The sequence below is a fragment of the Heterocephalus glaber genome, unplaced genomic scaffold, assembly GCF_053883595.1.
Source record: "Heterocephalus glaber isolate CG9 unplaced genomic scaffold, H.glaber_assembly_v1.0 deba00000943, whole genome shotgun sequence".
Lineage (NCBI taxonomy): Eukaryota > Metazoa > Chordata > Mammalia > Rodentia > Bathyergidae > Heterocephalus > Heterocephalus glaber.
Genome location: NW_028258175.1, coordinates 14341052 through 14355366, shown reverse-complemented (window position 1 = coordinate 14355366; position 14315 = coordinate 14341052). Strand labels below are relative to the sequence as shown.

At 46.8% G+C, this 14315-nt stretch overlaps 1 protein-coding gene across 3 annotated transcripts in view; it reads left to right on the top strand.

Annotated features, from left to right (window-relative positions):
- The window catches only part of Abcc1 (ATP binding cassette subfamily C member 1 (ABCC1 blood group)), a 139356-nt gene that overhangs the window by 10117 nt on the left and 114924 nt on the right, over positions 1–14315 (top strand). The window contains exon 2 of one of the 3 annotated variants that reach the window (XM_021237215.2): positions 13273–13548. The exons of the other annotated variants lie outside the window; for them this stretch is intronic. The gene's annotated coding sequence lies outside the window, so the exon portion shown is untranslated. The remainder of the gene's footprint in view (positions 1–13272; positions 13549–14315) is intronic. 3 annotated transcript variants of the gene reach the window in all.

Here is a 14315-nt window from a genome sequence, read left to right as displayed (position 1 = left end):
ATTGCCAGGTTGAAGCATATTTGCATTTTGAAATTTGATATATAATCGCCAGGTTGCTGCCAAGTTTATACTCCTACTAATGGACCCACCAGCATTTATTAAATACCTGTTGTGTTCCTGGCATATCAGCATTGAGCAAGGTGGGAATTGATCCAGCTTTGGTTGATTTCTTCTATGTGAGAGAGTTTTGTCCAGTGAGGTGAAACCTTAAATTCCAAAGGCTTTAGGTCAGAATACTAAAGTAGGAGTACTTTAATTTTGTTCCGGTTTTTAAAAGATGTATTTGAATTTTAAGCATTTTTTGACTTCTCAATTAATTAAAAAGTGCTCTTAAATCAACAAAATATGGAAAGCTTTACTCAGAATCCCACAGTGCTGATGTCACTGTGATTTACTGTTTCTGCATAAACTTTCTAGTTTAAGCATAAGCATTTTCTTTGAAAAGCTTTCTTTCTTTTCTTTTCTTTCTTTTCTTTCTTTTCCTGTACTAGGGATCGAACTCAGGACCTTGTGCTTTCAAGGCAGGCCCAGCACCACTGAGCTAAATCCCCAGCCCAAGAATTGTCTTATTACAAAAGTGGCACATGGCTCATACATTCTACTCTCCAGGCCTAACTGATAACTTAGGCGTTCTTCCATTTCTTTCCTTGTAATCACATAAATATTTATAACCTTAACTAATGTTTAAATCAAAATGGATTATTTTATAGTCATTGCTTTTGTGTGTGATTGGAACTGAAGAATTAAACCTAAGCCTTTGCACCTGATCAGCAAGTGCTTTACCACTGAGCTACACCTTCACCCTTATTACTGTTTTTTAATTTAACATGCCAGACATGTCAAAACATAGATTAAAAAAAAAAAAGGCGGGCATGGTGGCACACGCCTGTAATCCCAGCACTTGGGAGACTGAGGCAGGAGGTTCACTGCAAATTCAAGGCCAACTTGAACTACAGAGCGAGACCAAACAAACAAAAAAACTCAACTCACTAATCCCTTACAATAGTCGTGTGCTATTCCAAATTACAGGTTTGCAATAATTAATTGAACTATTTCCCTATTAATGACCATTCTTGGGTAGATTTCCCATTTTCCTGGTTCTAGGAGACAGTGGAGAATTCTTGTACATGGGTCAAAATTATTTAAATTTTATCTTCAATAGATATAGGCTGTTCATTTTTCAAAAAGTTAGTAAATCCCTTCCCACTGACAGTGAATTCCTATTTCTTGGCATAATGCCTGGTTCTGAACATGACCAAATTTTGTTAATTTGCTGGGTAAAAAGCATGTTTTCTTTTTTTTATAGTGTTTTCATCTATATTTCCCTTATAGTAAGAAGCTGAGCACCCTGAGACATACAGTCTGGTGATTTGTGTGTGCTTTTCTGTGTGTATCTTTCTCTGTCCTTTTTGAGTAGATTTATACAAGTTGTTTTTTTGGGGTTTTTTTGAAACAGGGCCCTCTGTGTAGCCCAGGAATCCTCCTGCCTCAGCCTCCTGAGTGTTGGGATTATGGGCATGGTGACTCTAGATTGGTTAATCTTGTTCCTGTTAATTTGCAGGGGCTTGTGGTACATTGGGGACCTTGCCCTTTGGTCTATTTTGTATATCATAAGTGTTGTATTACAGGTCATTGAAAATGTTGTATAACACACAAGTCATCGCTGATCCATTGGCATGTTAACATTGGAGTCTTATTCATGTCTGTATGGTTTTGCAAGATCAAACTTGTACCCTTTGGTATCTTGTGTTTTTCTTTACTGTTGTAAGAATTTTCCATGTCCCTACATAACCTCTGTAATTATACCCTTTAGTGTTCAATTCAGAGTTCCTTCCATCGGTGGAGTACAATTCATGTCATTATTACCTGTGGTTTGACATTTAGGTTGCTGTTGCAGATTTTCCTTCTTCTTTTTTTCTTTTAGAGAAAATACTTAATAGCTATCATATGGATAGATGTAGTACCAGTTGGCTTATTTTCTTAGAACACATTCTCAGGAGTGGAGGGAACGGCTCGTAACATTTGAAAAGGTTACACTCTAGCTTTTGCCTAACATATGTTCCAAAAAGGAGTTATTCTAACAGAGTGTCAGAATAGATGTGGACTGGGGCGTAGCTCAGTGATGCAGTGCTTGCCTAAAATTCACAAGGCCCTGGGTTCAGTCCCCAGCACCATCACCACCAAAAAGAAAAGAAAAGAAAAGAAGAAGCACAGATATGACAGACTGTTTTTCTGGTCCCTTCCATCAGCCTTGCAAGGCTGGAGACCAGTGACACAGAGAAAGGTTGGAACTGGCCGGCCTTGAGAAGCTGACCTCGGTAGTTATAACCAGGTGGCCTTGTCTGAGAGTCCTCTGATAAGACTTCATTAGTTTATTAACCCAGACATGTTAGTCAAGGGCATATGTTAGATCAGGATCTCTTTGGGGACTGCACATGTAGTTTTTTGTTTTTGTGGCACTGGGAATTGAACCCAGGGCTTCCCACTGAGCTATGTCCCTGACCCGTTTAAAATTTTTTTAAAATTTTGAGATAGGGTTTCCCTAAGTCACCAAGTTTCCCAGGTGAGATTCAAACTTGAGATCCATCTGCCTCAGCCTTCCGGAGTGCTGGGATTGCAGGCATGTGCCACCGTGCCCAGCACGGGCTGCAGATGTAGTTTAATGGAGCTCTCCTGTCTTTTACCTTTTACTCACCTGACTTAGCTACTTTTCTCATTGCTGAGACAAAACACTCAACACCCAAAGTTAAGGGAGGAGAGGTTTATTTGGCTCACAGTTTGTAGAGGTTTCAGTCCATGGCAGAGGGGCATCGCAGAGGAGAAACAGTTCATGCTGGGCAGAAGGTAGCAAAGCAAGCAAAGGATAAGGCAAGTCTCTTTCTGCCCCTTAGATTGTATCCAGGCTACCAGGATTAGGGCAGTGCCACCCCAATCAGTGGGCTGATTTAGTAATTACCCATTTTAACCCTAGCACCTTTAATCCTAGCATTGCACCCTGAAGCAACCACACACTCTAGATCCAGCCACTTCTGAAAAGCCCCACCCATGACTACATGAAGCTTTGAGAGGACATCTAGACACAGCCCTAACGTCACCCAAGATCCGTGGGGTCTGGGTGGGCCCCTTCACACTTGGTGTTGGGGACCCAGCCGGCCTACTTCTAGATAACTGCACACTTGGTGGAGGAGGACTTGGAGAAAGAGCTCACCTCTGTGTCAACTCTCCATTTTCTCCAAGGGCCTATGAGGAGGGAGAGGTGCAGCCCCCAAAGAAAGCCAAGGAGGTAGTACATGGCTGGGGTTAGGGTGCCAGGTTCAGGAGACTGGGTTTGAAAATGGTCTTGCCTCTTCCCAGCATGCCAAGTGGGCCAGTTACTTCACTTCTGGGGGCCTCAGTTTCCTTATCTGTAAAGTAGGCATCATGATCCTGCCGTATCTGTTGTGGGGAAGAAGGGGCTGATTCACAGAGGCTGCTGAGCACAGCAGTGTGGGGCACATAGTGGATGGGCAGCAGATGACAGGAGTGGTTAGGAAGGAGGTGGCTGCACAGGAAGGGACAGCAGTGGACAGTCGCAGGCTGCGGAGTGGAGGCTTCTGGTGTGCTGACTGCCTTTCTGCAGCCTGTGGGTCCATGTGGGCCGTGGCAGAATCAAGATGGAGCCCATTTGGACATCCTGATTTATTCCTTATTCACATGGGGATTTAGACACCCATCTGGGCCTCTAAGACGATTCAGGTCAATTTGCCCAGTCGTTCTGGGGTGTCTGTCTGTAATATGTACAGGTCCGAGTGAGGGGTGTGAGCAGTCTTGGGTAAAATAAATGTAGGGTATCAGCTGTGAAATCGGACTGATGTGGGGAAGTTCATTTGTAGGTTTGAGTGTGGCTCGGGATTAAGAAAACCTGCTTAACTACCTAAGTCATGGGTTGTTGATATGAGCCTGGCCGTGACAGCTCTGAGGGCTGTGACATGTGCTTTGAGAAGTCCCAGGTTTTCTAATTCTACAAACATGGTAGGGATTGAATTATGTAGAGGGGTTTCTTTCTTTTGTCCTCCTCATTCTTTTCTGTGTCTGATGTTGTAAGAGGGACATGATAAAATACAGAGGAGGGGGCATAGTAAAAAGTGAAAGTCCTCCATTACATTCTTGTAGATATAATCTCTTTGATGATTGGCGTATATAATTTTCAGTCTCCCTTTCCCACCACAGCGCAAATAAGAGTGGGACCCTGTGAAAACATGTTCTTTATTCTTCATTTTCACCAACTAGTGCAGTGATGGTGAACCTTTTAGAGCTTCCAATGATACAAACAGCTCGCTGTGCACAAGTGCCATAGGTTTGCCACCACTGGACCAGTGCATCGTGGATACAAACCATTTTTCATACCGAACAGGTAGTTACTTGAAATGTAAACTTGAACCTCATTAAGTACTTTGCTAATAACTCTTTCCTCTTGAGGCAGTTGGTCATAGCCTTGTTTTTTCTGTTTAATTAAATTCTTTTATTGGTACATTGTAGGTATACAACATAATTAAATTTCTCATCGGGAATTGGACCTTTACATAATGCATCTTGGTTCTTATTTTCTCCCCATTCCTAGCCCTCCCTTCACCCCGTCCACCCTTCCCTATTTACAAAGACTTTATTTCCATTTTTTTCCATTTCTCACTATTTTTCCTTTCCCTTCTTTCCTTTTCCCTGCCCCTCCCACTACCCCTACCCCTTTGGACCTTTTCTTCCTATTTTGCATTATCGATTATTCATCTAATCATCGGTACATTTTAGGTGTACAATATAATGACATTCATCATTGGAAATTTGCACCTTTACATAGTCTCTCTTGGTTCTTATTTTTCACCCTTGCCCAGCCCTCCCTTCAACCCCTCCATTCCTCCCTATTTATAAAGATTTTGTTCCTATTTTTCCATTTTCTCATATTAATCCCATTCCCTTCTATCCTTTCTTCTAGCCCTCCCACTTCCTTCCCCTTTGCCCCTTTTCTTCCTATTTCACATTACCTATTATACATTTAGTCCTTATTTACACTTTCAGTTTCTCACACCAGAGAAACTATTCAGTATTTATACATGTGTGTCCTATTTATTTCACTTAAGAGTATCGCCTCAGTGTGCATCCACTTAATAGCCTTGTTTTTCAACTGCTGCACAGAGAGGTCCTGGGGAAAATGTGAAGCAAGGCTTGGATGAGTGGGTGTCTTCAGCCCTCTTAGATGGCCTTTGTGGGACATAGAACCCCTGCAGCTCACCACTCCAGGCCCGTGAATTAGCCTTATGGCCTATCCCATTCTTTCGATGGTCTCTGTCTGAGAGACTCCTGAGTGTCCTTCACCTGGGCTCCAGGCTGAGAATCCAACAGTGTACAGAGCTTGGTCCCTGCCCTCCTTGAGCTTCCAATCTTATGGGAGAAATGGACAAATGAATGGAAAACCATAACCAAGAAGTGCTGAGAAGGGGAACTCCTTGGTGCTCAGTGAGTGCTATAAGGGTTTGAATTGGCTGGAAAGAAGGGAAGTAGGAGCCTATATTATCGTATAGGTGTGGTTGAGAGAGTCAGAGACCTCAAATACAGAGGCTTAAGATACAAGCTAATTTCTCAAATAAAAATCTCATCTGGTATGGTAGATCTGTCAGGGGCCCCAACTCCTCCCATCTTGCTGTCCTGCTGTCCTTCATGTAGACCAAGATTACAGATTCAAGGTGCACACGCCAGCCAGGAGAAGGAAGAAGGGGCACTGCCTGGAAGCTGCTTACACCACTTCTCTTCACGTCCCATTGGCTGGTAGCTAGTCACATGGTCACACCTAGTTGCAGAGGACCCTGGGAAATGTAGTTTTCTTTCTGAATAAGCACATGCCCAGCTGCACATTGCACGTACATGGAGAATGGATATTGGAGAACAACTAGCATTTAATGCTGCATAGACAAAAACAGAAGGTAAAAAAATATCCTAGACAGAGGAAGAAGCTAGAGAATCCCCAGCTTAGTGTGGTTTTTTGTTTTTTTTTTTTTTTTGTACTAGGGATGCAACTCAGGATCTCATGCTTACCAGGCAGGCACTATGCCACTGAACTAAATCCCTGGCTCCCCAGCTTAGTGTGAAGGCCACTGTGGCTGGAGGTTGAGGAGGAGCATAAGGAGGCTGAGAAATGATGTGCATGACTCGAATGCTCCAGTATTACTTCCTTTCCCCATCTCCTTGCTATCTGTTAGCTCTAAGACAGGAGTTCATTTGTTTTTTGTCTGTTTTGTTTTGTGTCCTGAGGATTTAGCCCAGTGAGTGCTGAGCTACATTCCCCAGCCATTTTTATTTTAAGGTAGCATCTCACTAAGTTGCCCATATTGCCTTGAACTTTTGATCCTCCTGTCTCAGCTTCCCAAGTATACCTGAGGTTGCAGGCATGTGCCACCACATCTGGCTAACACAAAATTGCTTAAAGTGCAGTCCCTAAAGGCTGATTCCCTTCTCAAGTCTTGGAAAGAACCAGTGATTAACACTGTTTAATCCTATTTCATCTCTGTCGTCCTATGTAATTTTGATTAGAGTTTTTTATAAATAAAATGACAGGGATTGATAATTACTGTGTTAAGTAGTGTACTAAGCCCTTTGTGTATTCCTTGTTTTAGGTCTACAGTAATGCTGGGTAGGTGCTCTTATGACCCTGTATTTAGATGGGGAAACTGAGGCACAGTTAAGCCTGCCTGTAGTTACACAGCTACCAAGGGGTGTAACAGGTACAGTATTCAAACTCAGATGGTGACCTCTGAGCCTGCCTTTATCCCTACTGGGCTTCTCCTCAGTAATCTGCATATAGTCCTCATGATTGTAACATCTGTACCTCAGCTCCTATCTTAACATTTGGGTTCAAGAAACAGAAAGCCTGATTCCCATAGCCTACACATAATAGTATTTATTAATTTATTTACAAATTAGGAATTCCAGCACCTCTGGTAGTTTCTGGCTTCGCTGTGAAGGCTAACATTTCTGTCATTTTCATTATCTTTGTCTCACAATTGTCGCTGCAGTTCTCACCAACACCTCTAGCCTCACGGTTGGAACAGGGAAGGACCACGCCAGCAAAAGTCTTCTCAAAGGCCCCTGTATCACATGGCAGACTTCTGCTCGCGTCTTCTTGGCTGGAATGGCATCACATAACCACCTCAAGGTGCAAGGGAGGCAGGAAAAGTGAGCATTTGATTTTGTGCTTCCCTAGTGGAGGCAGCAATGAAGAAGGGAGTTGACCAAGGCTGTAGAGTAAGCCTGACAGTAGTATCTGCCATATACTTATTTACTTTTCTTTAAATCGGTTTGCTTCTTTTTAACTTTAATAAGTTTGTCCCCAAAGGAAGTTTCTTATCACTTAAAAATATCTGTGAAGTCAGAGATTGGTCCCAGTGATGTGTTTACCTAAAAGCTGTTAAAGTACCTAAATTCTCCCATCGGTATCTGCAGAGGATGGGCTCCAGCACCCCCTCAGGTACCAACATGCCCAGGTCCCTAATATAAAGTACTTTAAATCATTTCTAGATTACTTGCAATAACTAATACAATGTCAATGCTGCGTAAATAATTGTACTATATTGTTTAGGAAATAATGACAAAAATTTCTGTCCATGTTCAGAAGCAATTTTGTTTTGTTTTGTTTTTTGAGAGAGTGTCTTGCTATGTAGTTCAGGCTGGCCTTGAACTCACTGTGTAGCCCAGGTTGGGCTTGAACTCATGGGGATCCTCCTGCCTCAGCCTCCTGAGTGCTGGGATTACAGGCGTGCACCATCACGCCTGGCATCAGATGCAGTTTTTTTTCAAATATTCAGTTGGTTGAATCTGTAAATACAGAACCCGCATGTATGGAGGTGTATTTCCCTATTTTCAAAAAAGGAACCAGGGATTTAGCTCAGTGGTTCCGCCGCCTGCCTTGCAAGTGCAAGGACCTGAGTTCAGTCCCCTGTACCAAAAAAAAAGAAGGATATTCTGCCACCTGCCTAGATCAGTGGTTCTCAGCGCTGGGTGCTTTTACCCACGGGGGACACTTGGCAACATATGGGAAATTTTTGGTTGTCACAGCTCAGGGAAGGGGGTGCTACTGACATCTAGAGGGGAGAAGCCAGAGACAGGCTGAGTGTCCTGCAATACACAGCACACCCTCACAACAGAAAATTGGCCTTGAAATCTGGGAGGGGGCAGCTCCTGGCCCCTGAAGCCGCTTCCTGGAGGAGGCCTACCCAAGTGTCTGATGGGAAAGAACACTGCTCGAGGAGGAGAGCATTTCTCTCCTGGGGCCAGGAAGAAGCTGGTGCCCACATGCTTTGGAAAAGATGGAGCACTGGTGAGTAGAAGATTTTATGGCCTCCTCTCTGCCTGGGCTTGGCAAAAACCAGCTGGCCTGGGCATGTGCCTTGGAGACAGGCAGGCAGCTGGCAGGCGGAGGTGATCAGAGACCAGGCGGCAGCAGGTGCCCGGGGCTGGCCCGGGCCTTAGCTCACCCCTGTCCCCACCCACGCAGTTGACTGACTGTTGCAGGCTGGGGTGCGGAGGTGTTACAGGGGGTGTGGAGACTATCTTGCTTCCCCGAAGTAAAGGGATCTTTCATTTTACCTTCCAGACTCTGGAAACTTAGCCTCTCCCCACCCTGCATAGTCAGTTTAGATCAGATGAGAGGCCAGGCTGTTGGTGCAGGTGTCTTGGGTTTCATGGACCCCACAAGGCCTGCCATCGTGACACCCATCCCGATTTTAGGGACGTTACAAAGACAGGGCCGACAGTGCTTGTAGGACGGGCTGATTGTGGGACGCAGGCTGACATCAAAGACATTAGAATAGGAAAAAACGGGGGTCTTAGGGTTAGTGCAGTGTGGTGATGGCGTCCTCCTTGCCTCCCATCCTTCCTCGCTCTCTTCTTGCCTTCTGAGTATTAGCTCCTTTATTCTTGAACATCCGTGCTAAGTGCTTGGGACACACAGCATGGTGAGCGAGGCATCTACTGTCCGTTTCTCATGGAGGCCACAGCTGTGAACAGGGCTAGGGAATTGTAGGGGTCCTACCTTCTGAGCAGTGTAGCCTCTGCCCAGATCCTGGCTCTGCTGCTCACCAGCTATGTGACCTTGGACAATAGCTTTACCTATCTGTGCTTGTTTTCTCATGTGTAAAATAGGGCTAAGAGCAGTGGCTGCCTCACAGCTGTAAGATTAGATGAGTTCATAAGCTGTTAATGTGCTCTCCCCCTTACTGTGACTTGCATCAGCACTGTCATTTTGTAGCACACCAGTCCCCACCAAGGGCTACAGTGGAGCCTGGGGTCTGGAAGGAGGCCCTGATTTGCTGTAGTTCTCGGTAGACTCCCAAGTTGGCTGTGCGTGGTTAACTTCTGGGCCTCTGCATAGCTTGGTTTCCTTGGCTCAGGTCCTGAGGCCTTTTTAGTCAGTGCTTCATATCCCACCTCTGTAAAGAGGAGGACAGTAACAGTGCCTATCCTGTAGGGGTGTTGAAGGGATTAGATGAATTGATAACTTGCTCAGAACCATGTCAGGGCTGTCGAGGGTTTGTCGGGACTGTCCCAGACCTCTGGGGAAGGAAGGAAGATGAGCCTTCCACGTTGAACATGTCTCTTTCCTTGTGATCTTGCTCCTAGGCCTTCCTCTCCGCTCTCAGGGAGTTGTAGATGTTGTCCTTGGTAGATTTCTCGTTCTCTTTTCAACATGGGGCTGAGAGGTGATTGCTAGAGGATGGGAGCCCCCGGGAGGCCAGCACTGCCACCTCCAGGGAAGTGTGCCACCACACCTGGCGCCTCCTGTGTGTCATTGAACAAGTATATAAAGGGCACCAGGTGAATTGAACAGATACCTTCCTGCTTGGGGGAAATTACAAGTAGGGAGGAAAAAAGACACTTAGGAGAGAGACAACTGATAGTGGACCCCTAGACAGCACTTCCAGGCCCCTGGACACTCTTTTAGGTGAATAATTTCATCCCTCCTCCCACCCTGGGCATTGGGGTTGTGGTTATTCCCATCTTGCAGGTGGGGAAATGAAGGTGGTGAGAGCTGAAGGCATCCATCCCATCGTGCTAGTTAGCAGCAGAAGCGGGCTTGAACCCAAGGCATCTGTCTGGCTCCCAAGTCCCGCCTGTCACCCCTGCCCTGGGTTGAGCAGGGGCCTGAGCATCCCCTGCAGGGCCAGGAAAGCTTGTGGCAGATGTTAGTTATTAACATTCCTGTGGGTCTTAGTCTCTGCACTCTACAGAATGCTTTTCACTTTGCCTTCAGAGCCCTATGGAGTTGACACACTATCACCCCCATTTTATGGAGGGAGAAACTGAGGCCCAGAATCCGCTGTGACCTGTCCAAGGTCACACAACTGATTTGTAGCAGAGCTGGGTTAGAACCTGGGATTTTGGCTCAGATTCCAGGCTCTTAGGCACAACTCCATCCTGCCACCACAATGGGAGTGTCCAGGTTGGCTTGGGTGGCCTGAGGGATAGGAGCACCCTGGGGTGGGGTAGGGAAGGGAGGACCCCTCCCTGCAGGCTGTACCCTGTGAGGCTGGCCAATCCTGGAGCAAGGCAGAAGAAAGTAAGTCTCCTGGGGGCCTGGACGAATTTTGGCTTGTGGCTTTATGAGCCTTTTAGGAAAAACAGTGGTGGCAGTGACAATAGTAACTCTATGGTGGGAGCAGCAGCCAAACTCAACCCTTCCTGAACCAGGTCCCCTGTGCTGAGTGTCGTCCCTGCCACACAGGGAACAGCAAGTCTGAGAGGTGGGACCCCCCGCCCCTGGCCACACAGTCAGAAAGTGGTAGTACTGGGCTGGAGGCCAGGTCTGCTGCCGCACAGCCCACCCGAACACTGTGTCCAGGCCTCTCCTTCAGCCCCCTGCTCCCGCCTGTCTCCTCGAGGTTCCCGAGGACAGCATGGGCCTCAGTGTGGGAGGGGCCGGCCAGATGTTCCCAGGGCCAGGGCTCTGGGCAGGGGTGCGTGTGTGTAGCAGGCCATAAGTGGCACAAGCTTCTTCCCCGTATTTTGGCTGTGCTACATTAGGAGTCCTACCAAAGCCTTGCTGACTCGCATGGGCATGTCAGATGGCAGAGGTGGGCAACCACAGCTCTTGTGCCCGGGACTGCCACGGAGACCTAAGACCTGGTCTGTGAAGCAGCAGGGCCCTGTTGAGGTGAGTTTGACCCCAATTAATTTCTATCCCCCTGAATTATAGCTTCCCTTACTAACCCGACGGGCTGCTGGTTAGTTACAACCCAGACCTGGTATCCATTTGTTCTCTCCAGCAGTATAAGCAGTGCCTCCCTTCTGACAGCCTTGCCTGATTTGCCTGATACCCTCTATCCCCAAGTGCTTCCCACTCTATCCCCAGGTGTCTCAAGCATACCCTGTGCTCCTTCCCACACTTGTAATCAATGCTGGATGTCCTGGTGCCTTTTGTCTGTTGCCCAGAGCAGCTTGGACGGGCCCCAGACCCAGCTTTCTCCTTAAGTCTTGTTTCTTGTCTTTGTTCGCTTTAGCTTGTGTTGTATTGCTTTGCAGGAGATCGAGACCCACGGCTGGGGTCCCGATACACGTAGGTGGGCGTGGGGTTTCTCCAAGGTGTGTCTGAGGCTGGCAGTTTCCAGTTCTTAGTTGTCTACAGGAGAAAGCTAAGCCACACACTTTCTGTCTGGATTTCGCAATTCCTGGAGTTCTTGCAGCACCCTAATGGGAATCCTGAGTGAAGCTTCACTTTCTTTAACCTGTCCTGTCTCAGACATGTCCATTTGTTCCTGGGTCGTACAGCACTTACAACACTTGGGCTTGCCCAGTGACTGTTCCCTAGTGGCCCCTCACGGGCTGTTCTTCCTTCTTTACATTTGGGCAAATCTTCCCATCTTGCTGCTCTCTGAATTTTACCTACTTGGTAAAAAAAGAAGCTGGCTCTGGCTTGGTGCGGTGGTACACACCTGTAATCCCAGTAGTCTGAGGGGATTGTGAGTTTGAATCCAGTCTGGCAATTTAATAACTTAGTGGGATATTATCTCAAAAAAGAAAAGAAAAAGAAAAGCCTGCTCTGGTCTCCCACGCGGGGCTTCCATAGGGTGGTCCCCGGTTCCATCTGTTGGCAGGTGGATGATCTTGTCCTTATCATCTCAGGGTGGTGGCCTGCCCGGGTGTCCTGGACCCCTTCCATTCGCAGCTGTGCAGCCTGGGACAAGCCCTGCACCTCTGTCTCTGCACTGTACTCGCTCCCTCTGCAAAGTGGGAAGAGCACACCACTTCCGAGTGAAGATGAAGCCACTTCATGTGTGTTTCTGAGAAGCAGGTGTCATCCTTGCCCTTGAGCAGGAGATGGAGTCTTCCTTTCCTTCGCCTTGTGAATTAGCACCTCTCCTAGAGGCACTTCTTGTCATTTCCCTGTATCTCTTTGCTTTTTGCTTTTGAAATCTTCATGATGGCTCTTTAGCTAACTGTTCTACCTTGTGTTTAAGAGTCTAAACTCTTTTTGTTTTAAATACTGGGGATTGAACCTAGGACCTTCTCACTGAGTTATATCCTCAGCCCTTTTTTGTAAAAAAAATTTTGAGACAGGGTCTTGGTAAGTTGTGCAGGCTGGGCCTGAACTTGTGGTCTTCCTGGCTCAGCTTCCTGGAGTGCTGGGATTGCAGGTGTGCACCACCACATACAGCTGAGTCTAAGCCCCTGGGGGGCAAGATGCAAGCGTGTTTTTCTCTGGTTGGAGTCCTGACACAAACGGGGCCCAGCAGATGTGCTGAATGGATGGATGGGCCCGGCGTGGGGCTTCGGAGTGGCTAGGCATTGGTGGCAGGGTTGGGGCCAGATGGAAAAACTGTTGTGGCAGCCTGTCTCAGCTGGGAACGAATTTGGGGGTAGTTGGCAGTATCTGTGGACATTTTTGTTGTTACAGCTGGGGGTGGGAGGGTGGACACTTTAATGGGGCAGTGGCCAGGATGCTGCTAAATGTCCTGCAATGCATAGGATAGAAGTAGTGGCCTGAAATATCAGCAGAGCGGAGGGTGTGAAGCCCAGGGCGAAAGGGACGTAGCAATGTAAAACATGGCATTTAAAAATTTTAAACAAATGCTGCAAACACATTTTAGCTTAGATGATGTCTCTTACTGAGATGAAGTGTGTTGAGGTTTTTTTTTTGAGGAGGGTATAAGGTCCTTCACGTGTAGGTGAAATTACTCTGTCAACATGACCCCGGGTCTCACTCATTTTTTATTTTACTGGCTTTATAATTCATGCTTTGTGTATTTACAGTGTACAGCTAAGTGGCGTCTGGTACTACATTCAGAGTTGTGGCTCTGTCACCAGTCAGCATTGGGACATTTTCATCTTCACTTCCCGGTTTGGGTTTGAGACCTGGTCCTGGCGCAGTGATCACAAACCTCAACTGTCCTGCACTTCCGTTTGGGTGGAGGCACGTTCTGGTGTCTGTCGGTGGATTCCTTAGGCACCTCGAGTGTCCTCCAGGGACCCTGCAGCAACGATGAGTGACGCATCCAGGGACAACAGCCTGAGCATTCACTGCCCCGGGTGTGTGTGTGGGGGGGTGGGGAGTGGGGTCTGGAAAAATGATGCCTAAAATAACTAACCTGAGATTGGGCCGTAGGAAATGGCCAGCATTCCGTGACTTTTGGCTGCTGTGTTGGACAATGCAGATTTCCACAGTGTATTCTTCTGCTAAAATTTAAATGTTCTGTGATAATATGCTATAGTACTTAGAGTTATAAAGCTCCAGGCATACACACGCCTTCCTCTAGTGGAGCTTGAAGCATGAAATTCCCATGAGCATTACTGGGTTGCTATTTATTGTTGCTTTCCGGCTCTCAGTGTGCAGCTCCCAGTCTGCACACCTCACCTGAACCTTTCTCCTTGTTTTCTGAACCTCAAGCCTTAGCAGTTATTAGAAGGAAAGCCCAATTAGTCTGAGGCTCAGGCTTTCCCTTTTCTTTTTCTTTTTGTTGGCTTTTTTTTTTTTTTTTTTTTTTTTTGGTGCCTGGGATCGAACTCAGGTCCTTGCACTTGCAGGTAGGTAGTGGCACCACTGAGGTAAATCCCCAGCCCACCCTTGTTTTCTTTAGCTCAAGAAGCAGTCCCTAAGCGAATTCATTGGGTCATTGTTTGCAGTAGCAGAAGATTGGCCATGACCCAAGTGGCTGTCGGTAGGACTGGGTAAACAGTGCGCTCCACCCGGTGGAGGAAGGGAACAGGGACCAGGGAGCGGAGGCTCCTGTGTGGGGCAGCCACGTGGCAAGGTCCAGTTTTAAGTGGAAGCCTCGAGATGTGGTCAGCTTACTTGG